Source organism: Pezoporus flaviventris, unplaced genomic scaffold (assembly GCF_033815535.1).
Source record: "Pezoporus flaviventris isolate CSIRO_AGI_PZ_B2104156 unplaced genomic scaffold, CSIRO_AGI_Pfla_v1 ptg000298l, whole genome shotgun sequence".
Lineage (NCBI taxonomy): Eukaryota > Metazoa > Chordata > Aves > Psittaciformes > Psittacidae > Pezoporus > Pezoporus flaviventris.
Window position 1 is genome coordinate 68,153 of NW_026892845.1, and position 6,000 is coordinate 74,152.

Genomic DNA, 6,000 nt, shown 5'->3' on the forward strand with positions numbered 1-6,000 from the left:
CTTTAACCCAGTCCAACCAAGTCTGATACCGCCCAGCCCAGTTTAACCCAGTCCAACCATACTTAATACACACCAGCTCAGTATAATCCAGTCCACCACACTTTAACACAGCCCAGCCCACTTTAACCCAGTCCAGCTCAGTTTGATACAGCCCAGACCACTTCAGTTCACTCTAGCACAGTTAAACGATGTCCACCCCAGTTTAATCCACTCCAGATCAGTTAAGTCCATCCCAGCCCAGTTTAACCCAGTACAGCCGAGTTTAACCCAGTCCTGCCCAGTCTGATACACCCCAGCCCAGTTTAACCCAGTCCAACCATATTTAATACACTCCAGCTCAGTATAATCCACTCCAGCCCAGTTTAACCCTGTCCAGCTCAGTTTGATACAGCCCACCCCAGTTTAACCCAGTCTAGCCCAGTTTAACCCAGCCCAGCTCAGTTTGATACAGTCCAGCCCAGTTTAACCCAGGCCAGCCCAGTTTGTTACAGCCCAGACCACTTTAAGCCAGTCCAGCCATATTTAATCAAAACCAGCTCAGTATAATCCACTCCAGTCCAGCTTAACCCAGCCCAGCCCAGTTTAACCCAGTCCAGCCATATTTAATACACACCAGCTCAGTATAATGCTATCCACCCCAGTTTAACCCAGCCCAACCCCGTTTCATCCAGCACAGCCCAGTTCAGCTCACTCTAGCACAGTTTAACCCTGTCCAGCCTAGTTTAATCCACTCCACATCAGTTCAATCCATCTCAGGCCAGTTTAACCCACTCCAGCCCAGTTTAACCCACTCCAGCCACATTTAATACACTCCAGCCCAGTTTAACCCAGTGCAGCCCAGTTTAACCCAGGCCAACCCACCTTGATACAGCCCAGCTCAGTTTGATCCTCCCCAGCCCAGTTCAGTTTACTCCAGCACAGTTTAACCCAGTCCAACCATATTGAATACACTCCAGCTCAGTATAATCAACTCCAGCCCAGTTTAACCCTGTCCAGCCCAGTTTGATACAGCCCACCCCAGTTTAACCCAGTCCAGCCCATTTTAACCCAGGCCAGCCCGGTTTGATACAGGCCAGCCCAGTGTGATACAGCACAGCCCAGTTTAACCCACTCCAGCCAAGTTTAACCCAGTCCAGCTCAGTTTCATCCAGCCCAGCCCACTTCAGCTCACTCTAGCACAGTTTAACCCAGTCCAGCCCACTTTAACCCACTACAGCAAAGTTTAAACACAGTCCAGCTCAGTTTGTTCCAGCCCGGTCCACTTGAACCCAGTCCAGCTCACTTTAATCCAGCCCAGCCCAGTTCAGTTTACTCCAGCACAGTTTAACCCTGTCCAGCCCAGTTTGATCCAGCCCAGCCCAGTTTAACCCAGGCCAGCCCAGTTTAAGCCAGGCCAGCCCAGTTTGATACAGCTCAACACAGTTTAACCCTGTCCAGCCCAGTTTGATACAGCCCAGCCCAGTTTAACCCAGTCCAGCCATATTTAATACACTCCAGCCCAGTTTAACACAGGCCAGCCCAGTTTAACCCAGGCCAGCCCAGTTTCATACAGCCCAACCCAGTTTAACTCAGTCCAGCCATTTTTAATACACTCCAGCTCAGTATAACCCAGTCCAGCCTAGTTTAACTTAGTCCAGACCAGTTTAATCCGGTCCATCTCACTTCAATCCAGCCCAGCCCACTTTAACCCAGTCCAACCAAGTCTGATACAGCCCACCCCACTTTAACCCAGTCCAACCATACTTAATACACACCAGCTCAGTATAATCCAGTCCACCACACTTTAACAAAGCCCAGCCCAGTTTAACCCACTTCAGCTCAGTTTGATACAGCCCAGCCCAGTTTAACACAGTCTAGCCCAGTTTAACCCAGCCCAGCTCAGTTTGATACAGCCCACCACAGTTTAATCCAGTCTAGCCCAGTTTAACCCAGCCCAGCTCAGTTTGATACAGCCCACCCCAGTTTAACCCACGCCAGCCCAGTGTGATACAGCACAGCCCAGTTTAACCCAGTCCAGGCCAGTTTAACCCAGTCCAGCCCAGTTTGTTACAGCCCAGCCCACTTTAAGCCAGTCCAGCCATATTTAATACCCTCCAGCTCAGAATAATCCACTCCAGTCCAGTTTAACCCAGCCCAGCCCAGTTTAACCCAGTCCAGCTATATTTAATACACACCAGCTCAATCTACTCCAGTCCACCCCAGTTTAAACCAGTCCAGACCAGTTTAACTCAGTCCAGCTCACTTTAATCCAGCACAGCCCAGTTCAGTTCACTCTGGCACAGTTTAATCCACTCCAGATTAGTTCAATCAATCCCAGCCCAGTTTAACCCACTCCAGCCAAGTCTAACCCAGTCCAGCCCAGTTTGATCCAGCCCAGCCCAGTTTAACCCAGTCCAGCCATATTTAATACACTCCAGCTCAGTATAATCCACTCCAGCCCAGTTTAACCCAGTACAGCCCAATTTGATAAAGCCCACCCCACTTTAAACCACTCCAACCCAGTTTAACCCAGTACAACCCACTTTTATTGCAGTACAGCCCAGTTTAACCCAGGCCAGCCCAGTTTGATACAACCCAGCCCAGTTTAACCCTGTCCAGCTCACTTTCATCCTGCCCAGCCCACTTCAGTTCACTCTAGCACTGTTTAACCCACTCAAGCCCACTTTAACCCAGTCCACCTCAGTTCAATCCAGCCCAGCCCAGTTTAACCCAGTCCAGCACAGTTTAACCCAGTCCAGCTCAATTTAACCCAGCGCAGCCAAGTTTAACCCACTCCAGTTCAGTTTAATCCAGGCCAGCCCACTTTAGTCCAGGCCAGCCCAGTTTAATACACTCCATCTCAGTTTAATCCGGTCCAGCCCGGCTTCACCCAGTCCACCTCAGTTTAATCCAGCCCAACTCAGTTTGACACAGTCCAGCCCAGTTTAATCCAGACAAGCCCAGTTTAACCTAGTCCAGCTCAGTTTAACCCAGTCCAGCCCACTTTAATCCAGTTCAGCTAAATTTAATCAAACCCAGCGCAGTTTAACACAGTCCAGCCCAGTTTAGTTCACAGCAGCAGAGTTTAACCCAGTCCAGCTGTGTTTAATCCAGGCCAGCTCAGTTTGATCCAGTCCAGCTCAATTCAATCCAGCTCAACCCACTTTAATCCAGTCCAGATCAGTTCAATCCAGCCCAGCCCACTTTAACCAAGTCCAACCCAGTTGGATCCAGCCCAGCCCACTTTAACACAGTCCAGCCATATTTAATACACACCAGCTCAGTATAATGCAATCCACCCCAGTTTAACGCAGCCCAGCCCCGTTTCATCCAGCCCAGCCCAGCCCAGCTTACTCTAGCACAGTTTAACCCTGTCCAGCCTAGTTTAATCCACTCCACATCAGTTCAATCCATCCCAGCCCAGTTTAACCCACTCCAGCCCAGTTTAACCCACTCCAGCCACATTTAATACACTCCAGCCCAGTTTAACCCAGTGCAGCCCAGTTTGATACAGCCCAGCTCAGTTTGATCCTCCCCAGCCCAGTTCAGTTTACTCCAGCACAGTTTAACCCAGTCCAGCTCACTTTGATTTAGCCCAGCCAACTTCAGGTCACTCTAGCAGGGTTTAAGCCAGTCCAGCCCAGTTTAACACAGTCCAGCTCAGTTTAAACACACTCCAGCTCAGTTTGATCCAGCCCAGCCCAGTTTATCCCAGTCTAGCTCACTTTCATCCTGCCCAGCCCACTTCAGTTCAATCTAGCACAGTTTAAACCTGTCCAGACCAATTTAATTCAGTCCAGCTCAGTTCAATCCATCCCAGCCCAGTTTAACCCGGGCCAGCCCACTTTGATACAGCCCAGCCCAGTTTAGCCCAGTCCAGCCATGTTTAAACCAGTCCAGCCCAGTTTGTTACAGCCCAGCCCACTTTAACCCACTCCAGCCATATTTAATACACTCCTGCTCAGTATAATCCAGCCCAGACAAGTTTAAAACAGTCCAACCAAGTTTAACCCAGCCCAGCCCACTTTAACCCAGTCCAGCTCAGTTTCATCCAGCCCAGCCCACTTCAGTTCACTCTAGCCCAGTTTAACCCAGTCCAGCCCAATTTGATAAAGCCCACCCCACTTTAACCCACTCCAGCCCAGTTTAACCCAGTACAGCCCACTTTTACCCCAGTACAGCCCAGTTTAAACCAGGCCAGCCCAGTTTGATACAACCCAGCCCAGTTTAACCCTGTCCAGCTCACTTTCATCCTGCCCAGCCCACTTCAGTTCACTCTAGCACTGTTTAACCCACTCAAGCCCACTTTAACCCAGTCCACCTCAGTTCAATCCAGCCCAGCCCAGTTTAACCCAGTCCAGCTCAATTTAACCCAGCGCAGCCAAGTTTAACCCACTCCAGTTCAGTTTAATCCAGGCCAGCCCACTTTAGTCCAGGCCAGCCCAGTTGAATACACTCCATCTCAGTTTAATCCGGTCCAGCCCAGCTTCACCCAGTCCACCTCAGTTTAATCCAGCCCAACTCAGTTTGACATAGTCCAGCCCAGTTTAATCCAGACAAGCCCAGTTTAACCTAGTCCAGCTCAGTTCAACCCAGTCCAGCCCACTTTAATCCAGTCCAGCTAAATTTAATCAAAACCAGCGCAGTTTAACACAGTCCAGCCAAGTTTAGTTCACAGCAGCAGAGTTTAACCCAGTCCAGCTGTGTTTAATCCAGGCCAGCTCAGTTTGATCCAGGCCAGCTCAATTCAATCCAGCTCAACCCAGTTTAATCCAGTCCAGATCAGTTCAATCCAGCCCAGCCCACTTTAACCAAGTCCAACCCAGTTGGATCCAGCCCAGCCCACTTTAACACAGTCCAGCCATATTTAATACACACCAGCTCAGTATAGTGCAATCCACCCCAGTTTAACCCAGCCCAGCCCCGTTTCATCCAGCACAGACCAGTTCAGCTCACTCTAGTACAGTTTAAGCCTGTCCAGCCTAGTTTAATCCACTCCAGATCAGTTCAATCCATCCCAGCCCAGTTCAACCCACTCCAGCCCAGTTTAACCCACTCCAGCCACATTTAATAACTCCAGCCCAGTTTAACCAGTGCAGACCAGTTTAACCCTGTCCAGCACAGTTTAACCCAGTCCAGCCATATTTAATACACACCAGCTCAATCTACTCCAGTCCACCCCAGTTTAACCCAGCCCAGCCCACTTTAACCCAGTCCAGCTCAGTTGCATCCAGCCCAGCCCACTTCAGCTCACTCTAGCACAGTTTAACCCAGTCCAGCCCACTTTAACCCACTACAGCAAAGTTTAAACACAGTCCAGCTCAGTTTCATCCAGCCCGGTCCACTTGAACCCAGTCCAGCTCACTTTAATCCAGCCCAGCCCAGTTCAGTTTACTCCAGCACAGTTTAACCATGTCCAGCCCAGTTTGATCCAGCCCAGCCCAGTTTAACCCAGGCCAGCCCAGTTTAACCCAGGCCAGCCCAGTTTGATACAGCTCAACACAGTTTAACTCAGGCCAGCCCAGTTTGATACAGCCCAGCCCAGTTTAACCCAGTCCAGCCATATTTAATACACTCCAGCCCAGTTTAACACAGGCCAGCCCAGTTTGATACAGCCCAACCCAGTTTAACTCAGTCCAGCCATTTTTAATACACTCCAGCTCAGTATAACCCAGTCCAGCCTAGTTTAACTTAGTCCAGACCAGTTTAATTCGGTCCATCTCACTTCAATCCAGCCCAGCCCACTTTAACCCAGTCCAACCAAGTCTGATACAGCCCAGCCCAGTTTAACCCAGGTCAACCATACTTAATACACACTAGCTCAGTATAATCCAGTCCACCACACTTTAACAAAGCCCAGCCCAGTTTAACCCACTTCAGCTCAGTTTGATACAGCCCAGCCCAGTTTAACCCAGTCTAGCCCAGTTTAACCCAGCCCAGCTCAGTTTGATACAGCCCACCACAGTTTAATCCAGTCTAGCCCAGTTTAACCCAGCCCATCTCAGTTTGATACAGCCCACC